The following is a 13,246-nucleotide window of genomic DNA, read 5'->3' as shown; positions in this document are numbered from 1 at the left end:
AACACACGCACGCGCACACACGTGACACGCACTAGTCAACATCATATATATTTGTCTTGTACCACATAATTTTTAATCTGAAGCTACATATTAAGCATTTTCAGGGCAGAGTATTGTTCCTGTTAGTGTTTAGTGTGAGATGATAGTAAATATTCCCTTTCTTTCTCCATCAACTTTACCTGATAGTAAGCTAACTTTAGGCAAACCAGCAGCAAAACAAATATTTTCAAATAAGACTCACAAGCCTGAGTCAACACCAGTCTCATCAAAGCTGGGGTTCTGTCGCCGTACTTTTGGTCTAAAAAACGTCCTTATGTCCATCTTCACTCATGCGTTTCAGGCAGAGTGTGTAGGAGCCAGCTGCTGAAGGGCTTCTTCTTCAGTGGTGGAGACTCAGGCAGGCTGTGTACAAACTACTGCCAGCTGCGCCCTCTCTGTTGGACTTTGGTACTGCATGTTACTTCCGCGATTTAGATCCGGGGCTTATCATGAAAGATCCGGGGCTTCAGCCCAAGTAGCCGGGCCTAACGCCGCCCCTGGTCAAACCTCAAAAGGTCAGGAGGAGCAGAGTGGTTTTCATTTAGGTCATTGAACTCTTCCAATGTTGTTTTCTGGTCTGCCATGGTTTGTGGGCCTGGAGATGGACCAAGGCCATCTACTCCATTCATTATGTTCATTAACAAGATCTCATGGTATAAATGAAAAAAGGTGCTTAGTCTGGGAAGCTCAAATTCTCATTCTTTATTTTTACAGATGATGTGACTCTGATGACATCTTCAAGCCATAAGCTTCAGTGTGCACTGCATCATTGGTCTGTGGGTGAAATGCACCTGACTAGAGAGACAACTGGTGTGGAGCAGTGGGGGGTTTTCTGTGGCAAAATCTTTGGCATGGCAGAGGTTTGGCAAAGACATGGAAGTAGTCTATCGTTTGACTCCAAAGAGGTTCTGGCAAGCTGTCTGGTGTTCTGAGGGTAAGGCAGAAGCAGTGTTTACTGTTGGGACAGAGAGCGGCTGATGTCAGCAGGGTACACAGTCAAACAGTGGCAAGAAAACGTTGAGAAGCCCCTTAATCCCACCAACACAAATTCCAATGAGGAACCAGAGTCGAGGCACCAAGGGGTGGATCCAGAAAGCTAAGGAGCAAAAGTCCCTGAAGTAAACTGCACTGCAAAGGAGCTCAGGGGGTTGACAAGGTCCATCCTAGATTGCTCTAGATGGCGGATGGTTAGGGCTGTCTCAGTGGGCAGACTTTTGTAAAATTGCATGGACATTCCTAGTGCTTCCTAATATTTGATACATGAATGAGCTCTGTTAGCCTTCCTAAATCCACCTTTACATTAGTTTATTTGCATTCTGGAGGTTGATATGTTCCTAATTGTCATCAATTAAAGCTGCAACCAGCGGGTTTGCAGATTCACTTCCCATCTGTTGCAATTGTTTTGTCCTTGGACAAAACACTTCTGCCACTTTGCCTGCTGGTGGTGGGGACTGGTTGTACCAGTATACAACAGCTTTTGTTCTGTCAGACTCAGGGTTATTCAATCAATCAATCAATCAATCAATCAATCAACCAACCAACCAATCAATCAATCAATCAATCAATCAATCAATCAAACAAAGATACTTTATTAATCCCAGAGGGAAATTAGAGTTTCAGTACACACAATTCAGAGATCAAGAATTGGTGACTGTGGTCATTCGCAACCCTGAGTCGCGCTACGTTGGAGGGCCAGTGTCCAGCACATTTTAGTGGTTTCTCTGCTCCAACACACTTGATTCAGTGGTTGATTAACCTGTGCAGCAGGTCATCAGGCTCTGCAGAAGCCTGTTAATTATTTGCTGTATGAAATCAAGTGTGTTGAAATTGAGATAAAATGAAAACATGCTGGATACCGGCCCTCCACGACTATAATTGAATGGTTAGTTGTAAAATGCCATGGGAGGCCCTATACAAATGGCCATCTACCAGTCAATGTGTGTGTGTGTGTGTGTGTGTGTGTGTGTGTGTGTGTGTGTGTGTGTGTGTGTGTGTGTGAGAGAGCTTTCAGTGTTTTTAATGAAAAGATCAAAAAGGTCACAGTAAAAGAAATTCAAATCAGAAACTGTCATAGTTAAATGACTGTGAATATAAGTACAAAATTCAAAACTTTTCTGAAGGCTTGTAACAAAAATCTTAATAAAATTATACATTGTCCTTTCCAGAAGCACAAGTGGTTAGAACATTTGAAAAACTCTTTTCAAATGAAAACGGAAAACCAAAGGTGTTTTCAGAGTATTTGGCATCACAACCACAGACCACATCTAACCACACCAGCCCAGGACCTCCACATCCAGCATGTTCACCTCCATGATCATCGGAGACCAGCCACCCGAACAGCTGCAGCAACAATCGGTTTTCATAACCAAAGAACTTCTGCATAAACTGTCAGAAACCATTTCAGGGAAACTCTTCAGCATGCTTTCTCACTACGGTCTGGACCTGACTGCAGTTCGTCATAGTAACTCACTTGAGTGGGCAAATGTTCACATTCTATGGTGTCTGGCACGTTGGAGAGGTGCTCTGTTCACGAATGTGTCCCGGTTTTCCCTTTCCAGGGCAGCTGGCAGACAGCGTGTGTGGCACCATGTGGGCAAGCAGTTTGTTTATATCAATGTTGTGGATCGAGTGGCCCATAGTGGCAGTGGGATTATGGTATGGGCAGGCAGAAGTTGTGGACAACAAGCACAGGTGCATTTTATTGATGGCATTTAGAATACACAGAAATATCATAACAAGATCCTGAGGGCCATTGTTGTGCTATCCATCCACGACCATCATCTCATGTTGACGTACAAGGCACAACTCCACGTTGCAAGGATCTGTACAGAATTCCTGGAAGCTGAAACATCACGGTTCATGCAGAGCCAGCACACTCTACTATTGAGCCTGTTTGGGATGCTCTGGATCGGCATTTACTGCAGCACGTTCCAGTTCCTGCCAATATACAGCAGCTCCACACATCTATTGAAGAGAAGTGGATCAACATTTCACAGGCCGCGTTCAACAACCTGATCAACTCTGTGAGACCGTTTTGTGTTGAACTACGTGAGGCAAATGGCAGCCACACAGATACTAAGAGGTTTTGGCCTTGAATGAGCCCAGGTCTGATGACTTCTGCTGGTTAGCAATGTCAAAGACAGCTGGAGTTTTAAATATTGGTTTGAACATTTCTATGTGGAGTTTGCATGTTTTTTCATGTACAAGAGGGTATCCACGGGTCCTTAAAAAGTCTTAAATTAGCTTTTCCAAATTTAAGGCCTTAAAAATCCTTAAAAATGACAAATAATCCTTAAATACAGTTTCCAAAGGACTTAAATTTTCAAAGACCCAATAAACAAGATTATTTTATTTCTATAAAATTTTCGTGACTTTCTAGTTGGTGTTCAGCATTTTTTGTGTACGATGTTGGCATAAGCGGAACCGTACTCATTCAGTTGGTTGTGAAAGGGGGGCTATTTTTAGATGAGCACATTAGCTGTTTAAACTAGTGGGAGCTTGCTCCATGGGGAAGCGCAAGTTTAATGGTAACTGGATGGCTAATCCCACGTTCGCGACGTGGTTAGCACCGGTTCCAGGCAATAGCTGGAAATTAAAGGTTAAAATTAATTTTAAAAATAGCTTAAATTTGGTCTAAGTGGCCTTAAAAAAGGTCTTAAAAAGTCTTAAATTTGGCTCCCTTAAACCTGCAGATACCCTGCAAGAGTTTGCATGCACGCTTGGTCAAACAGGAAGTCTAAATTGACTGTCAGTGTGAGTGTGCATAGTTGTCTGTGTAGTGTGTTTTTATGTAGCACTGTAATGAACTGGTAACCTTTAAAGGATGTTTCCCACCTCCTCCCCTTTAACTGCTGAGATAGATGTTAGCCCCACACAACCCTGAACAAGATTAAGTGGCTGCAGGGCATTAATGGATGGATTTAATTCTAGTTTGAAATCCATCATGTGAGCTTCTCAATGGTTTTTGATGTTAAAATTATGGGTAAAGCAAGAAAGGACAATTATGCTGTAATCAAGTAAGGCAATCATGGCAACAAAGGTTGATCAAGCTGGTAAAATGGCATGTATCAACAAGAACACTGGTTAAATGCAGAGGAGCAGTTTAGTTCATTGATAGTGAATTCTATGTCTGTGTGTGTGTGTGTGTGTGTGCACACATGAGCACCCATAATACTGTCCATCAGTTTGAGTTACCATGCAACACAAAAACTCAAGTGAATGCACATCTGAGCAAACATAGACCTATACTCACTTACCCCCAAATTCCACTACCTCCGCTCCGCTCCGGTCCGCCCCCGCCTTCCACAGCCGCTCGCTTCCGAACTCAATTTTTACTGCTACCCGCTCTACAACGGCTCCGCTCCGGTGCGGAGACCTGAGGTGGGCAAACAAGCATCCGCGGGATTTTCGAGATCTTGCGATACAGTTCGAGCATTAAACGCGGAAGTTAGATCCAAACACCCGTTGTGTGGGAGAAGCATCGAAATGAACTGTTTAATCTGCCCATCATTTGTGTTGAGAGATCAGCAGTGTTTGGATCAACAAAGTGTGACTACGTTGATAGTGGAAACTGTATTTATGGGTTATTTTTATGCATTTAAAGTTCAGCCGCCATTGATAGTTGTTAAAACTGTGCATATGAAACAAAAAACGCCTTTTGTTTGTCGATTCATTGTGAAAAACGGAAGTTGTGCTTGCTCCTTTTCCTGTTGGGCGGTTGTGATTTCTGTCCATTTACTGCGGAGGTGTTCCGGCGTCCGGCAAAAATAGGATTGATTCTATTTTTGCCGGACGCCGGAACAGAGGGTGGCACACTGCGCCGCACTGCCGGAGCACGGCCGCAGTAGTGGAATTGCTCTGATTGACTACAACGGGACCGATTTTGCTCCGGCGTTCATGTCGGAGCGGAGCGGAGGTAGTGGAATTTGGGGGTCACACGTGCAATTTATCATTGCAGCTGCCTTGAAACAGAGAAGCTGTCAGATGTTTTTCTTTCTTTCTGAGTGCACACTCAGAAACTCAGAAACACACACACTTTCTCGGAGCCTGTAATGATAATTCTCTGTTAGTAAATCCCAACATTGCAGCTTAAATGTTGCAACTTGGGATTTCAGGACTTCCTGCCATATGTCAATGCAAATAGCAAAAATGTGACAAAGAAGAAGACATGGACACACAAAGTGGGATTGAATAGTTGTTTCACCAGCAGCAGTTATACCACATTAATGTGTCAAAATTAAGGAAGAGCGAAAGGAGGGTGGACAGACCTGATGATTGAGTCTCTTCATCAGGAGCGTGTCCAGGGAGTGGTCTGGGGTAGCACATGCCACCCTTAGAATCTGATTGGCCTCTCCAGGTGCCACCCTACCAAATTCCAGTTTAAATTGACTTTACATTGTTGACAAAAGCCTTGGGTTGTAAACTTCAAAATAGTGTGGTAGCATGCACCTTTAACATTGTTGACTAGCCCAGGCCTACAGAACATTTCTGTAGTATTATTTATTATTTTTTCATATTTACATAAACAGTATTTAGAGTCCCACTCAACTCCAGTTGGTGGCAGTAATGCAACAAGAAGTGACTTGCTAACCACCACAAAACTAGAAGATGAAGAGGAAAAAAATGGTGATTGTGCAATGTGAAACTCAAAAACTCACTAGGAAGTAAAAAAAAAAACGATTTGTGTAAATAAATAAATAAGCATAACCATTGGTTTCACCCATGCATAAACAAGTGCCCCGCATGGGCCACCCCATTTTAAAAGTCCTGGACACGGCTCTGCTCTTCATGGGATTCTCAAGACTGGGAAGAATGAGAGGAGGCTCAGTTTTAGTTGGCTATAAACCTACAAACTTAACACCGCCTCATTTCAAATTATTCTTTTATTTGACCATGTTTTATTGGATCTGGTCACTATGTAAGGTGCTCTGGAGTGTCTTTGCCATTAATGAGCACTGTAAAAACAAACTGAAATGAGTTAGATGAAATTAGGTTATTTTAAACAATGAAGAGGATAAGACATAAAGAAAGGCCTTTTGGGCAGGCTAGGAATTGGAGTGGAAAGGGAAAAGAGGGGAGAGGAGAAGGGGATCATGAATGAAAAATGGAGACAGGACATAGGGCTGAGAACATGAGACAAGTTCTTTAGTCAGAGTGAGACAGCTTTCAGAAGGTTTAAAAGATTAGAGGTATTGTTTATGCATGGCTCTCTCCCAGAACAAATATAACGTATTAACTCCTTTCTATTGAATGGGACCACATTATAACAAAGTAACTGGTTTAAGAAAAGGGTAAGTATATGGCAGAATATTCACCTGGGGACTCGAAAGACTGATTCCTTGGAGGCCATTTTCCCTCTGCAGACAACAACTTTTTCATTAAATGGAGTAAATGAACACAGAGGTTTACATGCTTGAAACAGCAAAGAACACTAAGTCAGATACAGGCTTTGATTTAGACCTCTGCAGCAGCTTTTTAGAGAAAAATAGATAGTCCATATGTGTAGACAGGTTCAGATGTGCAAAGTTTTGTGACCACTAGGGTTGGGAGTAATGGTGTTTAGACAAAACAGTCTTACTAACGACATCTTTTTTAGATAACGGAGTAATCAAATGAATTACTTGTCTCATTGTTGCAACGCCATTACCATTACTGGTAGGGATGGGTACCTTTGACATTTGAATCGATCCGGTACTAATTCCCGGTACCTACGAATCGATACCGGTACTTAACGGTACCAATTTTCGATACTTTTGAGTGTTTATTATTTTAATTCTCTTTTATAATTAAATATATATTTTTCCCAATATGTAACAATATTTGATATCTATCACGATAAATAACATTCAACTGTTTGTATTTTAACATCGTCCTTGTAGTTTTATAAGCTGACGATTAAACTGAAGCAAACATCTTTACTGTGAACTAAATTTACTGTGTATCTTCATTCCTTTTGCCGTCTTTTTTCATTTGATTTTTCCTACTGGGAAGTTAGAATTTCCAAGGAGAAAGCGAATGCACCATTAGCTGATAACAATGGTAGCAATGGAAGCTAACATACCAAGCTAACGTTATCTTAAACAGTTTATTTAGCTGCTGGAGCAGATTAAAATGATGATGCCTCACACTTAGATCGTTGTCACTGGTTTCATCTTCACCCGTCACATTTAGTAAAGTGAAGTCAAACTTTAGAGCGCGTTCATGTTCTTCTAGTCAGGAATTCGGAGTTCCGAGGAGAAAGCGAACGCACCATTAGCGAAACGGAAGCTAACATATCAAGCTAATTATATTTACCTAGCGGAGCAGATTAAGATGAGGCTGTCTCGCTTAGATCGTTGTCGCTGGTTTCATCATCACCCAGTTACCCATCACATTTAGTGATGTGCACCCAAGCTTTAGCGTGCGTTCTTTCTACCATGCTGCTCTGTTTTCAACTGGTTCGCAGCGAACAACGACATAACGCTCTTGCGCATGCGCAGCTGTCTTGGCAAGTTCTCGTTATGATGGACGGGTACCGAAACGAGGCACCGTTTGAAATGACGTGAATCGGTGCTTGGTCTGTACTATGGAATTCGGTCGGTACCTTAAAAAGCACCGAATTCGGTACCCATCCCTAATTACTGGGCATGTAAAGTAGCTTGTTACTACTTTACCATAATGTGGTTGAATGAAGTGCAGCGGTTGTCAGGCTGTCTGACAGCCACATCCATGATGTGTCGACAGCTCTTGAGTCGGCCGGAGCTGGAATGAGTGACACCAGCAGTACCGCCTTACACCATCCTACCCCAAGCCGGTGTTACAAACGGCAAAAATGCATAAACAGTGCTGAACACATCAGGGGGTTTGTTTACAGATCAGAGATGGAAGTGAAGGGAAAAGTAAAAATTGTGATTAAAAGAATGAGAGGAAAGAGAAAATGAATAAGAAAAGGAAATCAGTGGATCTCAAGAAAGGCGGAATAGGGATGAAGAGCAGAATAAGGAAAGGATGGTGATGAAGGTCACGCCAAAACCAGCTTGAACAGGTGAGTTTTCAGCTGCTTTTTAAAGGAGACCACTGAGTCCACTGATCTCAGGCTCAGGGGGAGAGAGGTCCAGAGTCTGGGGGCCTCAGCAGCAAATGATCTGTCACCTTTGGTCTTTAGCCTGGTGCTGCACAACCAGTAGGCTTTGATCACTGGACCTCAGGGACCTGCTGGGGGTGTAGGGACCGAGAAAATCGCCAATGTAAGATGGTGCTTGTCCATGTAAGGCCCTGAAGACCAGAACCAGAATCTTGAAATGAACCCTGAAGTTGACTGGCAGCCAGTGAAGCTGGAGGAGAAGCGGGGTGATGTGGGTGTGTTTGGAGGACTTGGTCAGAAGCCGAGCACAGGCGTTCTGAACCACCTGTAGACGGTTCTGCTCAGACACGTGAAAAGAGAGTTACAGTAGTCTAAGCATGAGAAGATGGTGTGGAGAACAGTCTCAAGTTTAGAGCGAGACAATTGGACTCAGCTTAGCAATGTTGCCGAGATGGAAGAAGGAAGAGCGAACAAGAGGACTGACATAAGAATCTAGGGTCAGAACTGGGTCAAAGGTGTGAGAAGCAAGGTGACCTAGAGAGTCTCTGACCTTTGGGAAACAGTTTGTCTGGGGCACCCCCGAACCCTCAGTGTCTAGGTGCCTCCCTTTCTGAGATGTTCACCCCCTTCCTCTCCTATAACACCAAAGAGAGGCTTTTGAAATTAAATTCACCGTTCTACATGACAATCTGAAGTTTATGGAAGTTGCCATCATAACAAAACAAAGGCAGCAACTTTTCTGAGTCTTCTGAATAAAATAAATTTCAAGTCATTGCTGGAAGGAGATAGAAAGTAAGACAAAACCAGTCTGTTGACAGTTTGCTACACATGGAAGTTACATGTGCTGTTTCAATTTAACCCAAAATGCACTTTAAATTGCTGATCTGAGCAGATTGCGTCCGTCAACTGAAAGCCTGAAGAAGCAGACTAGAACCAGTGTATGAAAAGATTCAAAACATTTCCATGCAAACATCATTATATGGCCCACATTTTCCATAAGTCACACTTGACCTAGGTTCTCAGACATTAATGTTGTAAGTACAAACTGAATTATGCCCAGTTGCAGGGAAATCTAATCGTATGCATTATGCTAGAAGCTAGAAGTCAGTTTATTTCCTGTTAGAAAACAATGTCAAAAAGCCCACTAAAGGCTCTGTCACATGTTGATTTTAGATATTTTTCAGAAAAGGCTTCTGAGGAAGTTGTTCCACAGCGGAGCTTGACGAGTGTCCACCTGTTGATAGTTAATCAGATAAAAAAAAAAGTTTCATCATGTCATGACACGGCCCAACAGCCACCACAAAAACGCTGAGACCTTATAAGACTTTAAATGAAAAGTTGCTGAAATGTAATGCACAATAAACAAAATAAGTAGCATAAATTGTGATGAGCTGTTGTATAACTGGTAAGGTGCTTTTGTGGATGTGTGAACAATGCCGTGTCCATGTGATTTTGGCATGAAGAGGAACTCAAAAGAAGTAAGACGGTACAGTGGGATGCAAATGTTTGGGCAGCCTTGACAATCTTTATGATTTCCCTGTTTGTTGGTTGTTATGATAAAACATTTCTGTTAATTATATCATATAGGAGACAAACTCAGTGATATTTGAGATGTGAAACAAAGTCTATAGGATTTACCGAAAGTGTGCAACCATTGTTTAAGCTAAATTTGGCAGGTGCATACATTTGGGCACTGTTGTGGTTTTATTGATTCCAAAACCTTTAGAACTAATTCTTCGAACTCAAAATTAGTTTGGTAAGCTCAGTGACCCTTGACCTCCATACACAGGTGAATTCAGTTATGAGAATCAGTATTAAATGGGGCCAATTGTAAGTTCTCCTCCTATGTGAATATTCTCTGAAAAATAGCAACATGGGATCTCAAAACGCCTCTCACATGACCTGAAAATAAAGATTCGTCACCATCATGGTTTAGGGAAGGAGACGGAAAGCTGTCTCAGAAGTTTCACCTGTCTGTTTCCGGTTAGGAACATATTGAGGAAATGGAAGACCACAGGCACAGTTCTAGTTAAGGCTCAAAGTGGCAGGCCAAGAAAAAAAAAACTCAGATAAACAGACCTGGATCCAGGTTATTAACCCTCTCAGGCTCAAAATAAGTTTTGATGGAAAAAAACAAACAAAAAAAAAAAACAAAAAAAAACAAACAAACAAACAACTAAGTCCTTCAGGGGTACTTCTGAGTTAAAACATGCTCATGAAATACGTACGTGGAGTAACCAGGTTTTACCTGTTGCAAATCTGCAACTCCTGCCTCCAGAGGGTTAAATCGGTATAGGCCAAATTATTTTTCAGATATATATTTCAAGAAATATGTTTCATATATATATATAATTATATTTCAAGAATAAGCTTGACAGAGTCAATACTGGTTGCCAGCACTCCATCAACTAGCCACAAAGTATCATTTAAATCTAAAAATATAATTCAAACCTAAAAAATATAAATTTTTTAGAAAATTGGCTACATGGTGATCCTATTGTCAAAAGGCTGTTTTGGGAAACATTTCAGTGTATCTGCAGATCTGTGTTTTATGTGTAGTTGAGAATTCTACCTTGACTTTATACTCTCTCTCTCTCTCATGCATACTCAAACATACACACATAAACACGCACATGTGCATGCACACATGCATGCAGGTACGCACACACACACAATTGAAAATGTCACACCTATTCTAAATAATTGTTATTGTATTTATTCCCTTAATGGGTGCAGTAGTTATTAGACTTTTTGCACACAGCTTCACAACTGTTTGTCATGCTTTAGAACAGGAGAGAAACTACTAAATGAGGCTTACTAACTTACCTTAAAAAACTTTAAGAAATATTTCTCTTATTTACAACTATCTCATGACATACCACGAGAGTCCTCATGGACACCCACTTTTAGAACTGTCTGTAAATTAACTTATGTAACTAGATTAGTTCCCTCCACATGCAGGCCCTACAGAAAGCCCTAATGTGACACCAGAAGAAGTTAATGCTGAAGGAAAACAAGATTTCAGCTATTAGATGGAAACCTCTGCCCACTTTCCTTCTGTGCATCAGTGGAGTGTGTCATTAATTGCCTTGCTAGCCATGGAGCTACCCACCGTGAGGTTGAATAGGGTTGGCCTGGAATGTGCTCCGGGCCTGAAAAAGCAACATTTAAAGAGGCGCAGAATCTACAGATATGAAAATGAACTTCCTGAACCATTTTCAGTACAGCAGAGGACATGTAAGGGAACTGGTTCTGAGTGGTAGAGGTCAGCATTAAGTGGATTTAAGGAGATGGACTTGGAGCAGAGGCATTACGGAAATAAATGAATAAAAGTGGGTGGCTGTAGACAGCAAAAACTTCATTTGAACAACACGTTTTTACCTTGGAAAATCTGTATTAGTAAAAGAGTGCAGCCCACTCTTACCCTTAAGTTTACCTGGAGACTGGCAAAATCTAAGAAAACCAGTTTATTTCTTTCCTCAGACTGATTTAAATGGTTAGTTAATTTAATTTTTTAAGTTATTGGCTTTTCCTGGATTAGGAATTCCCAAATGAAGAATCTTTATTACAAAAAAGGTTCAAATAAATAAAATATACCCTATATTTTATATAATATAATATAATATAGCCCTAAATCCGTGCAGCTGCGTCACAGCCATGGTGAACAGGATCTCAGCATCCAGCTGGAAGCCATGCAGACTGAGAAAACTTTGAAGAGCCTGAATCAGCTTAGGTGTTAAAACTCTGCTGATAATGTCAGAAAAGTGAAAATCGTAAAACAATTCATTTTCACTACGTAAAGACATTCATGTTGCAGGTTGAGGCGAAACTGGTGGCAGGTCAGGGATTGATGTCTCTGAAGGATGCGGAGTATCAGGACTCGCTGGAGTCTCGTGGATCCAGGGTCTGAATGGTACGTTAGCAGAGATGGTCTCCGGAACCTCCATGATTGTGGGGAGCCGTGTGAAGTTATCCTCCAGAAAGCATGATGGTGGTGGCTGTGACGTGGGCCGCGGACTACCATTGTATCTCGGTGGTGATGAAGCGGCTAGCACCCAGCTCGGTTGCGGGGAAAAGCTGTCCAGGGTCCATAGTTCATCAAGGGTGGACTGAGTGTAGAAACCCATCATGCTGATGCGCTAGATCGTCTGGGATGAAATGGTTTCTAGCTAAAAGCTTTTTTATAACTAGTGATGGGGGGTGGGGGGGCATAGTTTGATGATGCGACCGCCGCTCCTCCTCCTCCACCTCCTCCTGAGGCGGGGCTTAGAATTCCAGCTTTTTTCGCACTGTCAGAATGTCTTTCCAGCAGCGGCTGGTACGAAAAAGTGAAGTGATATGATTCGCCACTTCATCTATTTTCTCACACAGGCCTCAAAAGGTACAACCTGTATAAGGCGGTAAATACCGCATCCAGCATGCACATTTTCCAGCACAAAAAAGAGCTCCGATCCTCTCTTCCGGACCGAGGCCTTGAAAATCCACTGCCCATCCGCATCCTCCAGCTCCTCCCATGAAGCGCTGAAAGCTATCACGGCGTTCTGGATTTCATCCAGCGATGGAAGAGCTTGCAGCCTGTTGCATTTTACAGCGAGATGAGGTCTCTCACGATCATTTTTGTACATCCTGCGTGGAACTGCGAGGTTGAGCACTGCCCATTCGTTGTAGGAGAGAACTGCTGAATGTGATAAATATTGCTTGAGAGGTTCATCCTCAGCCACATCATGGATTAGACACAGCTCCTAAGTGTCATAGCTGAACCGGTACCCAAAACTACCGGTATAGCTGTAAGGTTCCAGCGGCCATATTTGCTCCAAAGAGGAGAACTCTTTACCGCCAAAAGGAGGAAGCTGAACTCTACACATGTAGAATGTCAATCAATCAATCAATCAATCAATCAATCAATCAACCAATCAATCAATCAATCAAAGCTTTATTTATAATGTAGGTTTGCGGGCAGCACCACCCCCTGCAGGCAGCTGATGGATTGCTATGGATTTTTCACAGAACAAGGTCTGTGATAGCGGCGACGGCGTGTCCATGCTCTCCTCTTTCACCTCCTTCTCCTCTCGGGTAGAGGTTAAAGCATCGGTTGTAGACGCTTCATCCATCTCCTCTTGCTTCACCATTTTCTTAGAGGTATTT

At 42.2% G+C, this 13,246-nt stretch overlaps 1 long non-coding RNA gene across 1 annotated transcript in view; it reads left to right on the top strand.

Moving 5' to 3' along the window:
- The first annotated feature begins 1,790 nt into the window (after positions 1 to 1,790).
- The window catches only part of LOC139063571 (uncharacterized), a 114,898-nt gene continuing 103,442 nt past the window's right edge, over positions 1,791 to 13,246 (top strand). The window contains exon 1 of the long non-coding RNA XR_011516944.1: positions 1,791 to 13,240. This is a non-coding gene — a long non-coding RNA (uncharacterized lncRNA). The remainder of the gene's footprint in view (positions 13,241 to 13,246) is intronic.

The sequence above is a fragment of the Nothobranchius furzeri genome, chromosome 16, assembly GCF_043380555.1.
Source record: "Nothobranchius furzeri strain GRZ-AD chromosome 16, NfurGRZ-RIMD1, whole genome shotgun sequence".
Lineage (NCBI taxonomy): Eukaryota > Metazoa > Chordata > Actinopteri > Cyprinodontiformes > Nothobranchiidae > Nothobranchius > Nothobranchius furzeri.
The sequence above is the reverse complement of the archived record's forward strand: the minus strand, read 5'-3'. Positions and strand labels throughout refer to the sequence as shown.